Source organism: Pelodiscus sinensis, chromosome 1, assembly GCF_052426305.1.
Source record: "Pelodiscus sinensis isolate ZL-2025 chromosome 1, ASM5242630v1, whole genome shotgun sequence".
Classification (NCBI taxonomy): Eukaryota; Metazoa; Chordata; order Testudines; family Trionychidae; genus Pelodiscus; species Pelodiscus sinensis.
The window spans coordinates 276,056,575-276,070,213 of record NC_143052.1 but is presented as its reverse complement, the minus strand read 5'-3'; the positions used below and the strand labels follow the sequence as shown (position 1 = coordinate 276,070,213).

The 13,639-nt window shown below is 45.1% G+C and overlaps 1 protein-coding gene across 1 annotated transcript in view; it reads right to left on the bottom strand.

Annotated features, from left to right (window-relative positions):
• KLHL1 (kelch like family member 1) overlaps positions 1-13,639 on the bottom strand; it is a 405,445-nt gene that overhangs the window by 289,227 nt on the left and 102,579 nt on the right. The gene's annotated exons all lie outside the window — the stretch shown is intronic.

Sequence of the window (13,639 nt, the reverse complement as noted above, 5' to 3'; positions counted from 1 at the left end):
CTATTTTGGGATACCAAAGTATCCAGAAATAGCTATCCCACATCTTCACAGCAAGCCCATTATTTCGGATTTGCTCTTCCAATGTTCCTGTAAACCTCATTCTATGAGGAGTAAGGGATGTTTCAATATAGCGCCAAATGATGAAATAAGCTATTTTGAAATAGCATCAAAATAAGATATGCAATTCGCATAGCTCAAATTGCGTATCTTATTTTGAGTTATGGTGGAGTGTAGACACACCCTTCCTAAGAAGTGCCCTGATACTCCCTCTCCTCACTATAACTTACAGAAAGAGGACTATCACAATTATCTGGTGAAGGTCAACTAAGGATGGCTGCATGATGTCCTAAAAGAAGTGAGCTTTGATACTTCAAGAAGATTGTTTTATGGAAGGTAAATCCTTCCACCCTACTGAAGGAATCTCAAGAATCTGAATAAAAGACAGAGCACAATTATATGGATTTCTCATAAGACTTTCACTTCACACTGTTCTGTGTATTCTCTTGTTTGTAGGCAAGAAGGCTTTACTTGAAACCATATTCTCTTCTCTGGAAGAACAAGGTGGCAGGGAGGTAAGTTATTGTGCCTATAGGCACATTAATAAATTCCTAAATTCCAAGTCCTGAAGGGACGATTGTGATAACCTGATCTGACCACCTTTGAAACAGAGGCCATAACATTTTCCCCAAACAATTCCTAGAACACATTTTTTAGTGAAAAAAATCAAATTATGTTTTAATTGTTATCACTAATGGAGAATCCACCATGATCCTTGATAAATTTTTTCAGTGGTTCTTTTTCTTCATTCAAAAATGTATGCCTTATTTCCAATCTAAATTTACCTACCTTCAGCTTACAGCCATTGGATCATGTCATACTTTCGTCTGTTAGATTGAAAATCTTAGTATTAGTTCCTTGGTGTAGCACGGGGGATTTACTACCATGGTCACCTCCTGCTGGTTGCTTTGGGAATTAGCTCAGCAGCCCTGAAGCACCCCCTTTTGAATGACCTCTCACCTGCTGTTACCTCTTTTTCCTCCACCTCTGGGTTAGGACCCATGTCCTTCCCAGACCATAGCATCCTCCCACCTGGGTACTGCCCTACCACAGTGCCCCCAGACTCTGGTGTCCTCCCCCTCTGGGAGCCCCCAACCCATTATGCCCACCTTGCCTAAGTGACCCTACTGCCAGTCTTCATCTAGCTCCTTCCTCAGGGGCAAACTGTAGTCTGAAATGGCCACTCATCATTGGCAAGGGGATGTGGACCTGCTCTCTTTACCTATCGTGGCTGCCTCCCTTCAGCCCTAGTACTCTGAGGCCTTGCTTTGTGACCTGCAACCTGGAAGCTTGCCTGGCCAGAGCTTCCCCCGCCCTGATCTAAGTCAGGAAACCTCTAGTTTCCCTGTCAGATAAGTCCCTCCTGCTCCACAGCAAGTGTGAGTCTGAGTGTTTCCTCCCCTCCAAGAGCCTGTACATATACTGCCCTCAGCTGGGACCTAATTAGCTAAGACCTGCCACAGCTGCTGGCTCCACAGCTCCACTGCTACAGCTCCCTCTCAGGGCTGGGCTTTAACCCTTAAAGGGACAGTGCAGGGCACTAACCATGTCCCACTCAGAAGCATATTTAGAATATAATCAAATCACCTCTTAGTCTTTTCTGTGTTAAGCTTAATAGATTCAGATTTCTCAGTTTATCATTATAAGGCAGGGGTGCCCAACCTATAGCCCAACAGAATATTATATAACTAGACAATTAGCCTGTCATAAGATGAGATTTTCAAGTCTCTCCTCCACGTTGATCTTCTCTCCTGAGCCTCCAGTCTCGCTTCATCTCTCTCTCTCTCTCTCAACTCCTACTGCCTCCCCCTCTCTGTCTCAGCTCTCCTCCGCCTCCTGCCTCTCTCTCCGTCTCTTTCTTTCTCTTCTCCCCGTCCTGCTTCTCACTCTCCCTTTCTCTTCTCCTCCTCCTGCCTCTCTCTCCCCACCCTTCTTCCCCTTCCCTTTCCCCTTTCCCTCCCACCATGGCGCTCGGCTGAGTGCTGCCTGCTCAGCCAGGCTGCCGTGAGGGAGGTGGGTGGGGCGGTGACGTACACAGCGAGAGGGCGGGGCCATGTATGTCACTGCCCTGCCCCTCCTCCCCTGTGGTGGCCCAGCTGAGGGGTGCAGCACTCAGCTGAGCGCCATGGTGGAAGGGGAAGGGGGGACAGTGATGTACACGGCCCCGCCCCCTAGCCATGTACGTCAGCGCCCTGCCCCCTTCCCCTCCCTCCATGGTGGCTCGGCTGAGTGCTGTGCCACTCAGCTGGGCCACGGCAGGGGAGCAAGCAGCGGCAAGCGGCTGTTTGGGGTCCACGCTTCCCATGCATGGGGAGCTTCCCGCCGCTTGCTCCCCCGCCGCAGCCCAGCTGAGCAGCACTCAGCCGAGCCTCCACGGAGGGAGGGAAAGGGGGCGGGTGCTGACATACACGGCCAGGGGGCGGGGCCGTGTACGTCAGCATTACAGACTCACAGACACTGGGCTACTATATATATGATGTTCACAGCCTGCTTCAACACAGATGGATTCATTAGCATTTTGCTATCACGCTTACATCATTTTAGTTTTCACAAGCGTGTAAAGGGAGAATACACAACATAGAAACAACCTATTTAAGCACATATGAAAAAAGCTGAACTTGAAATATAAATCAATACTGGTGATTTTAAATATTTGTTAAAATATGCACCATCTGTTCAGCCCACAGCAGGTTGTGCTTTGTTTATGTGTCTGGGCATTGCTACTATACGGCATGTTTTCTCATCCTTTAATCATTCTTGCTGCTGTCTGATGAATTCTCTCCAATTTATCAATATCCTTCTTGAACGGTAGACACCAAAACTAGACACAATATTCTAGTAGCAGTTACATAAATGCACTTTGCACAGGTGTCTATAATGGCACAAATGACAGGACAAGGGAGATTCAGAACTTGGACTTATTTAGTAAAAAGTCTGTAGGTTGGATGGCACTAAAAGAAAGGGAACAAGAAAGTGATTGGAGAGATGGCAGAGGGCTATGTTCTTGATTCTCTCTCTAGGGAAAACTGAACAATTAAATGGAGACACTACAGTCCTTGAACTGCTGAGCATCAAATATAAAAAGAATAAACAACAACATTTGAAATGTATGACTGACAGAGGCTCAAAATGAACAAAAGAGGAAGATACTTGAAGTAAAATGTGATGAGTATTGGTACAGCCTAACATGCAATTACCTTACACTTAGTGCTAATATTTATATGTGCAAAATAGATGCTCAACTTTTATATCAATACAGCCAGGGGAAAGGTAGAACATTAAATGCTGACACTGTACACTGACAGTAGATTCTTGTCTATTTTATCTACCTAATTTATCTACCTATTTCCATTTACCAACTGGAGCCCAAGCCTCAGATGAAAAACTCTTAAATCAGGATACATCAGAGCATTTCATTGTTACTGGAACAAGTAATTTGGCCTCTTGGATTTAACTTTTCTTTTCAATTTATAAAGGGATCATTCATCCAGAAATCCAATTACAGGCAGTCCCCGACTTACGCGGATCTGACTTATGTCGGATCCGCACTTACGAACGGGGCTTTTCTCACCCCGGAGCTCACGAGCGGCGGGTCGCCACCCGTGTACTCCGGGGCGAGAAAAGCTTCTCCCGGTCTCCCTGGTCTTTTGGGGGGGGGTCCAGCAAAGCCGCTGGACCCCCCCAGCAGACCAGGGACACCCGAGAAAAGCCACCGCCTGGCGGCGGCTTTGCTCATTTGCTCAAAAGACCAGGGGGACAGGAGCAAAGCTGCGGAGCACGCCAGCAGGGGGACAGCTCAAGCGCGCCCCAGCACCTCAGCTGCTCTGCCCCAGGCGTCCCCAAGTCAGCCGCAGCTGAAACTGACCAGCGGCTGTCTACAGGAAGCCCGAGGCAGAGTTGCTCTGCCCCAGGCTTCCTGGAATCAGCCGCTGATCAGTTTGGGTATGTCTACACTACAAAGTTAGATCGAACTAACGGACGTTAGTTCGAACTAACATTCATAGCCGCTACACTAGCGCTCCCCTAGTTCGAATTTGAATCGAACTAGCGGAGCGCTTAGTTCGAACTAGGTAAACCTCATTTTACGAGGATTAAGCCTAGTTCGAACTAGCTAGTTCGAATTAAGGGGTGTGTAGCCCCTTAATTCGAACTAGTGGAAGGCTAGCCCTCCCCAGGTTTCCCTGGTGGCCACTCTGGCCAACACCAGGGAAACTCTATGCCCCCCTCCCGGCCCCGGACCTCTTAAAGGGGCACGGGCTGGCTACGGTGCCCGTGCCAGGTGCAAGCCTGCCAGCACCCAGCCAGCAGACCCTGCACCTGGCACAGCACAGAGCCACCCACCCGATGTCCCCCAGCCCACCCCCTCTTCCCAGGACCAGGCTGGCGGCTCCCGGGGGCTTGCCCTGGACCGCAAGAGGCGGGCACCTTCCTGGGCTAGTGCGGACATCGTGGACCTTGTCCACGATCTCCGCACTAGGCACAGGAAAGTGGCCGGCTAGGGCAGGAGAGCTGCCAGCCTGGCCACCCAGGAGCAGGTGTGCATGAAAATCAAGGGGGTCCACTGAGACCCCCGACCCTGAGCCCTGAGCTTACAATGGCCGTCCTGGGTCAGACCAAAGGTCCATCTAGCCCAGTAGCCTGTCTGCCGACAGCGGCCAGCCCTAGGGACCCTGGAGGGGATGGACCGAAGACAATGACCAAGCCATTTGTCTCGTGCCATCCCTCTCCAGCCTTCCACAAACTTTGGGCAGGGACACCACTCCTACCCCCTGGCTAAGACCACTCCATGAACCCAACCTCCATGACTTGATCTCACTTCCCTTTAAACTCTGTTCTAGTTGTAGCCTTCACAGCCTCCTGCAGCAAGGAGTTCTGCAGGTTAACTATTTGCTTTGGGAAGAAGAACAACTTTCTCTTACTAGTTTGAAGCCTGCTACCCATTCCTTTCCTTTGGTGTCCTCTAGTCCTTCTTTATGGGAACTCAGGAAGAACTTTTCTGAATGCACCCTCTCCACCCAACCCCTGCTTTTAGAGACCTCTATCCTGTCCCCCCTCCGTCTCCTCTTTTCTAAGCTGAACAGTCCCAGTCTCTGTAGCCTCTCTTCATCTGGGACCTGTTCCCAACCCCTGATTATGTTAGTTGCCCTCCCTTCTCCCAGCCTTTCTCTTCCCCTCTCCCACCTCCTTTTCCCAGTCTCCCCCCAGTTTTGTTCAATAAAGACAGAGTCAATGTTGGAAGAAACGTTATCTTTATTTTGTACATCAATAAGAAGGGGGGCTAGGGAGGGGTAAGTGGAAGGAGGTGAGGGAGGAATGGGGTACGAGCCCCCGATGGGGAGGACTGGGCTGGCTCTCCGGGCTTCTGGGGGTGGAAACTCTCCTGCAGCCCCCCAATTGCCCCCTCTCCCCAGATGGCAGCCTGCGGCAAGTTCAGCCGGGCTGATGGCCGAGTGTTGTGATGTGCCCACTGTGGGTACTCCGGGCACTCCAAGCCAGGACTGGTTTTCAGGCGGGGCACCCCTGAGAACTGTCTGTCCGGGGTGGGGGTCGGGACCCTTTAAGCGCAGCCCTCGGCTAGCCTGAGACAGCATCTCCACGCTCTAAGTACTCCTCTTATGCCCTGCCGGCACTGCTTCCGGCCATCCTTAAGCCCTGTTCAGGGTCCACTCAATGTGGACTTGCTAGTTCGAATTAGCAAAACGCTAATTCGAACTAGTTTTTAGTTCTAGACGCGTTAGTTCGAATTAGCTTAGTTCGAATTAACTAATTCGAACTAAGTTAGTTCGAACTAGCGCTGTAGTGTAGACATGCCCTTTGAGCAGCAGCTGACTTGGGGACGCCTGGGTTTCTTAAGTTGAATCTGTATGTAAGTCAGAACAGGCATCCAGATTCAGCCGCATTTGAATCTGATCAGTTTCAGCAGCGGCTGACGCCAGTTCCGACTTACATACAGATTCAACTTAAGAACAAACCTACAGTCCCTATCTTGTACGTAACCCAGGGACTGTCTGTATCTGCCACCTGTTTCATAAGGTATAATATATGTTATACTTTAAGTCTTTATAATTTAAATTTTATAGAACAATTATCCACAGTTCTTAAATGAAATATATATTAATATTCTACTATTTATAACTGGCAAAGGGACACACCAAAATATTCTATATGGAAAGAGAAAAAATCACATAATTTCTTTCTTTACCACAGCTTATTGGGTCCTTTATGTTAATTAATCTGTAGGATTGCTGTTTCTCATTTCAAATAATCTGTCAAAAATCATCACCTATATGATCATCATAGTGATCACCTGTTAAATTCAAGAAAGCAAGCATTTTATAGAACTTCTAAACTTTTGCTTATTGTGGTTTTGTTTGCAATTGAAGTTTTAGTTTCCAGTCTGCCACCAGCAATAATAGGCTATGTGTACACTACCAGGTTCAAAATAACTTATTTTGAAATAAAAACTCTGGAAATTACTATTTTGAAATAGCACATCCACATTACAGGGAAGCCTCGAAATAAGTCTGAGGCAGGCTCTCTTAATGTGTATGTGCAACTTAGAGCTCCAGGAGCTGAATACCTGGGCTGGGCTGGGCTGGGCTGGCAGTAGGGAATACAGCAGTATGGTGGAGAGCACAGCCCTGATTAGGGTTGGTGGCAAAAAGCTCATCCCCAGTCAGGGCTGGAGGTAGAGGGGGCCAGGAGCGCAGTCCTGGCCAGGACTGAGGCATTGAGGAGCACAGCCTGAGACAGAGCTAGCACAGTGGGAAGTGTAGCTCTTCACAGGGCTGGCATGGCACAGGACCGCAGTCCTGGCTGGGGCTGGGATCAGCTAGGTGGCAGCCTGGGCCCACACTGTGGGTGAGAGAGGGACTCAGCCCATGTCAGGGCTGGACGTGGCAGGTCAGCCGCTGTCCACTGGTGCAGTAGGAGATGCAGACCTGCCTAGGCCTGGCATGGTGTGGGGCTGAAGGCAGCAGAAGGCGGGACCAGTGCTTAAGCTGGGTAGGGAGCCTTGACCTCCCCTTATATAGCAAACTCCATTGTTCAGGACCACTCAGGTCCTGAGGGTGCCAGACAAGGAAGGTACAACCTGTACTTAAATGATTATCATTCAATCACACCGCTTGTTATTTTTTCCATTCCCTTTTTTTGTTTGTTTGTTTGTTTATGACTATCTGTTCAGATTGTAAAGTCATTGGAGTGTAGATATGACGTCTCTTCATATCTGTAAGACTTCTGTTGGCAATATAGAAACTGATAAAGTAGAAATAATACAAGGAAGAATGATCTGAGGCCAAAAAAGGCAGGGACTGTAGCAATCAGTGTCAATTCCCTATTTGAATATAGACTTCCTGTGTGACCTTATACAGTACACATGATGTGCATTTTCAAGAGTTTAGGGACAAATGTTCAGGTGCTCAGCACTCACAGCTGGAGAAAGATTTTTAGATGAACTCAGAAGTGTTAAGGCCATAGCCAAAGAACCCCCACCCACTCCAAAGCTTTCCCTTCTACCAGGAAGACAGCTGCCCTCTCTCCTGTTGCCATAGTGGGTGAAACCTATAAATGCACATCTGCATGGCAGAATGTATTATTCTAAGGGCGGGAGAGAGGGGATCTGCTGAGGACATGAATTCTGCTGTTATGTTTATTTTGCTAAAAACAGAGAATATGTTTCCTCCCTCCTTCCCAGTTCCAATGCCAGTCATGTAGACATACAAAAGGGCTTTGTCCTCAGTAGCTCCCATTGTGACAACAATGGAAAGATTTTAAAAAGATATGAGCTTTTTTGCTTCAAAATATCTGGCCTTTAATCAAGATGCCTCAATTCCTTATCAGTAAAATGGGAACAAATATGCTTTCTTTTCTCACATATTTGGTAAAGGAGAAATGTATTAGCACTGCTGAAGAGCTCAGATACTTTGTCTGGTGAAAATGAACGTTCACAGACAAATAAATTACAAAACCTGTAATAGTGACTGAAGAATTTAAAGCCAGAAGTTTTGTAATCATCTTCTTGTTTCTGGATTATCTAAATCTGTGTTCTAAGATAACCTACGTTGCCTATAAGAAATGAAATTTCCAATCTTGCAGTCAGTCCTGTAGATAAATTTGGACTACATAATTGTCTAAAGGAAGTGACACTTTCAGTAGAAACATTTATAAAATACATGTTTCTCTATAAAATATTCTACAATGTTAATAAGTTAAAAGAGGACAAGTATTATTATTTTTATATGTTATTATTTAATCGTCAAAGCTCAGAAGCACCATGGTGTGTTCCAGTTCCACAATTGCAACAATCACAGACACATAACTGCATTTCAAATAAAGGACACTTATCTGAGAAAGCTGTGCAGTATTAATGAAGGTGGATCCACAAAAGAAAATATCAGTAGGCAGCATCTTATTCAGGAGTGAGGTATGACTATTATATGACTAACAACTGGCAAATTACCGAATAGGCTGTGTAGATACAAGTGTGTCCTGATTGACAGCTTCAGTGGAACTCTTAGCCAAACCATAGCCATGTAACTCATCAATAGGGCTGATAGGACAAAAGGGCTTTTTTTTTTTTTTTTTGCAAAAGATTTTTTATGTTTCAAAATTTGTTTTCATTCAGATGTAGAACAAAATAAAAAAATATCTATTTTTTATGAAGGGAATAGAGAGAGAGAGAGAGAGAGAGAGAGAGAGAGAGAGAGAAAATCAATAGCCTGGTGGTTATGCCACTCAACCTGGTCAATGGAAATCTAGCAGGCAAAACAGGTGAAAGCCCAAACCAACAGATTATATTTGGGGTGGTACTCTTACTCTCTCTTACACACACATGCTTGCTCTCTCTCCCCCTCTCCTTTCCCAGCGCCCAGCCTGGGCATGAGATGAAAGTGTCATAAAAAAACTATACATTTTTTGAGAAATCAATACTTTGTAACCCAAAATGTTTTGTCAAAAAGTTTTTGACAAAATCTCCTTGTTAAGCTAAGACTAGAAAGAAAGAAAGAAAGAAAGAAAGAAAGAAAGAAAGAAAGAAAGAAAGAAAGAAAGAAAGAAAGAAAGAGTTGTCATCCTCCTAGGGACAGCCAAGATTTTGAAGTTCATTTTTATTTTGAATTTAGACAAAAAGTTGAATTTCAGTTTTTACAAAATACTTCAAACTATTTTCTTGCTTTAAGGCTGAAACATTTTGTTTTTCATTTCTACATAACAAATTTCTAAAGGATAAATTGAAAGCATATGAACTATATTTTATTAAAACGAGGAGTCCTGTGTCAACTTAAAGACTGAGGGTATAGCTAGACTGGGGGAGGGGAGATTCAGAATATCGTAGGTATCCTGGAAAAACTCTGCCACATCCAGGAAAGGTGTTTGCTCTTCCATTTTTTTTTTTTTTTTTTTTTTTTTTTTGCACAAGTGCAAACACGCTCTTTTGGAAGCCCCTGTATTCCTCCTTCCATGAGAAAGAAGGGGGCTTTCAAAAGAGGTTTTTTTCTGAAATTTGGCCCAGTCTAGATGGGACAAATTTCAGAAAAGCCTCTTCCAACAAAAGTATCAGAAAAAGATATGCAAAATGTGGAGCATATTTTGCGTATTTTTTTTCTGATAGATCGTCGCTGTCTAGTCGTAACCAGATTTATATGGGCATAAGCTTTTATAGGCAAAACCCATGTCATTAGCCCACAAAAGCTTATGCCCAAATAAATCTGTTAGGGCTCATCTAGACTATGTAGAAGATTCGAAAGAATATGCAAATTATGCAGTAATTTGCATATCTTCTTCCTATCTCACTTTCGAAAGCGGAGCTTCAAAAGTGAAAGTAATCAAGATGCGTTCTTTCCAGTAATCCCCCCTTTTTTGAAAAGCGGCTTTTCTTCAAAAATGAGGTTTACACAGCTTTTTGAGAAAGGGGGAGGTTGCCAGAAAAAACAGTCTTGATTACTTTCACTTTCGAAGCTCCACTTTCAAAAGTGAGATCAGAAGAAGACATGCAAATTCCCGCAGAATTTGCATATCTTCTTTCAAACCTTCTGGGTAATCTAGATGAGCCCTTAGACTTTAAGGTGACATAGGACTCCTCATTGTTTATGTAGATACAGACTAACCTGGCTACCCATCTGATATATTTTATAACAAATTATAATGTAGAAGTCAAAATCATGAAGTAAAAATGAAACATTTCAACTTCATCAAAGTATGCTTTGACAATTTCTCATCTTTTTATGGACAAGTTTCCCATAAAATATTTGAATTACATCAGCATTTTGTCATAGAAAACCATTCAACTGGAAAAAAATAACCAGAACTATTGAAGGACACTTTCATTCCCACAGCAACAATTCACAGGGATAATCTAAAGATGTACAGTGGTATATTCTCCAGATTCTAGGATGTTGTCAATGACAGCATACAAATTTCATATAACCCATATCAAAAAATGTGGTTTGAATTCTCTTGTTTAAACTAGACAAAATTATATCACATTCATTTTTATTTTAATCAAGAAAAATGTATAACTCCATGAATAATCAGAATCAGAATGCTGAAACTGATTAACCAGACTTAATTTTAAAGGATGAGGCTTGCAAAAATGACTCTGCTTGATCATGTAGAGTGGGAAAAACATATGTTATTCACACTGCTCATTTTCTTTGTGGAATTATAATAATGTTTAATCTAATTTTGAATATCTCTTGAGACATCTGACTGTATATAGATATAACAAGATGAGTAGTTCATATATTTAACATGCTTTTCTGTTTTAATAATTAATAGTTAATAACTTGACAGTAATCTTTTTCTTTCCCCTCTGCCTATGTTAATAGATGAAAACTGTTTAGATATTCTTTTATGTTTGTATTCATAAGTAACAATGTTATAGGAACACTTCTGGTAATGTAGACATTCAATTGATATTAATGCAATGCCAAGCTGTAGGTTATTGATTTGTTAAAAATGACATGACATTCAACTTAGGAAAGAGTTACAAAACACAAAAAGAAATATAGTAGCTTTATATAGTAGAAACATACAATATGACCTATGTGGACAAATCTAACTACCTATAATAAAATGATGAATATATTATATCATAAACACCCTTTAATTGGTGGTCAGCATTGCAAAGTGTATGGATATTTCCCCTGAATTAAAGGTAGACATGTTTCTATCCCAGCTCAACCTAAAACTTTCTATTCTGCACTGCAGTGAAGAAAGCCAACACAGATAATTGATCCTCAATCTGGAAGGGTAAAATTCTCTTTAATTTGAAAAGTCCAGGATCACCTGTGCTACGTCTACACTGCTCAGTCTTGCGCAAAAACATATGCAAATGAGGCACAGTGATGAATATTGCTGTGCCTCATTTGCAAACTTAATGAGCTGCCATTTTTGCACAAGGGGCTTTTGCGCCAGAAGGAACAGTGTAGACTGCTCCTTCTGGTGCAAACCCCCCCTCTTGTGCAAGAACCATTCTGCCACTTATTTTCAGGCAGAATGGCTCTTGCACAAGAGGGGGGTTTTGCACAAGAAAGAGCAGTGTAGACTGCTCCTTCTTGTGCAAAAGCCCTTGTGCAAAATGGCGGCTCGTTAAGTATGCAAATAAGATGTGGCAATATTCATCTCTGTGCCTCGTTTGCATATGTTTTTGCATAAGACTGGGCAGTGTAGATGTAGCCTTACTGTTCTTCTTGAAACTCATTCCAGTGCTTGAATGCTCCTTTTATAATCTCATGGAACATTTCCTGAAAAGTTCACATCATTTGTGCAAACTCAGAGCACATGCTTATTTTTTGCAGTGGACCAAAGTGGAGGAGAAGATTCATCTCAAGTCATACCCAGGCAGCAGAGCAGTTGCATTAGTGGCTATAGCTTGTTACAAACCCCTACATGGGTATTTTGTTGACTGAATTTATATAGTTTCTGGAGCAGCTAAGCCATCTTCATGCCATTGCTCTATCCTACTCCTAAACAATCCTTTCTTCATTGCCCTGGAGTGGTGTTCCTCAATCAGAAAGCATTACATAGTTTCCCTGTTTGAATGCTCCATCTCTTATGCACTGCTGACAGAGTATCCATTGTTTTTGTTTTTGTTTTCTGACCTTGCATGGGGCATATTGTTCATATTATTCCTAATGAGCCTAATACAATAGGATCCTTATCATTTTTATAGCCAATCTTTCTGCCAATGTATTCACTATTGCATTCTGGTTATATTACACATGTAAATGTATTAATGATTTATTGACTGTCACTGTAACTTATGTTTACTGGTGCATTTAAAACTTTTTCCTCATTAGCTCTAGTTCATTCATATTTTTATGTAGACTTTTGTTTTGTTCAATCTCATCTAATACCTTACTTTATAAACAAGTGCATTTTAATTACTGGAGGACGGACATAGGCAGCAGAAAGCTTGCAAATATATTATATTATAAAGCATATGAGACAGCTACAGACCAAAGTTAAATCCACATAATATACCATCTAGCTAGCAAAAAATACAGGCAGTCCCCAGGTTACATGGATCCGACTTACATCGGAACCCTACTTACAAACGGGCTGAGGCAACCCCACACTAGCTGCTTCCCCCCAGCAGACCAGGGAGACGCGAAGCTAGCGCCCCTCCCCCCCAGCAGACCAGGGAGACGCGGAGCGGCTTTTCTCAGCAGACACCTCAGCTTGAGAATAAAGGACTCAGGGGAAGAAGGTCCCGTCCTGCAGCCGCTGGCACACGGAGGAGTTGCGGTACACCCGGGCGTCGTGTGCTTTGCCGGACCAGCCCACATTAATGTCCGTGAACTGTCCCCGGTGGTCACACACGGCCTGCAGGATCACAGAGAAGTACCCCTTTCTGTTGACGTACCGGGACGCCTGGTGTTCCGGGGCACGGATGGGGATGTGCGTCCCGTCGATGGCCCCCCCGCAGTTGAGGAAGCTGAGGGCGCCAAATCCCCAGATGACGGCATCCGGGTCGGCGAGGCGGACCACCCTGCGGAGCAGCACCTGGTTGATGGCCTTGACCACCTGCGGAGAGAGACACAGCAAAGCGCCAATCAGTGGGGCGCCCGGGTGGCTGGGAGCGTGCGTGTCCTGGCAGTGCCCCGCACCCCACTCCCGGAAGCAACCCCCTGGCGGCATGTAGTACGGCCGGGACAGCCCGACCCCTCCGGTGCGGGGCGCTTTCGCCTCCTCCCGCCCCCCCTTTGTCCCTGGGGCGGCCCATCCCCTCCTCGCAGACCCTTCCCCCCCGGCTCCGTGGCCAACGAGTGCCATACCTGCATGAGCACCACTCCGATGGTGGATCTCCCCACGCTGAACTGGTTCCCAATGGATCGGTAGCTGTCCGGCGTGGAGAGCTTCCATAGGGCGATGGCCACCCACTTCTGGAGGGGGATGGCGGGTCTCATGCGAGTGTCCCTTCTTTGCAGGGCAGGGGCAAGCCACTCGCAGAGCTCCAGGAAGGTGTCCCTCCTCATCCTGAAGTTCTGGGTCCACTGTCGGTCCTCCCAGTGCTCCAGGACGATGCGGTCCCACCAGTCGGTGCTGGTGTCCAGACGCCAGACGCGGCGGGGCACGCCGG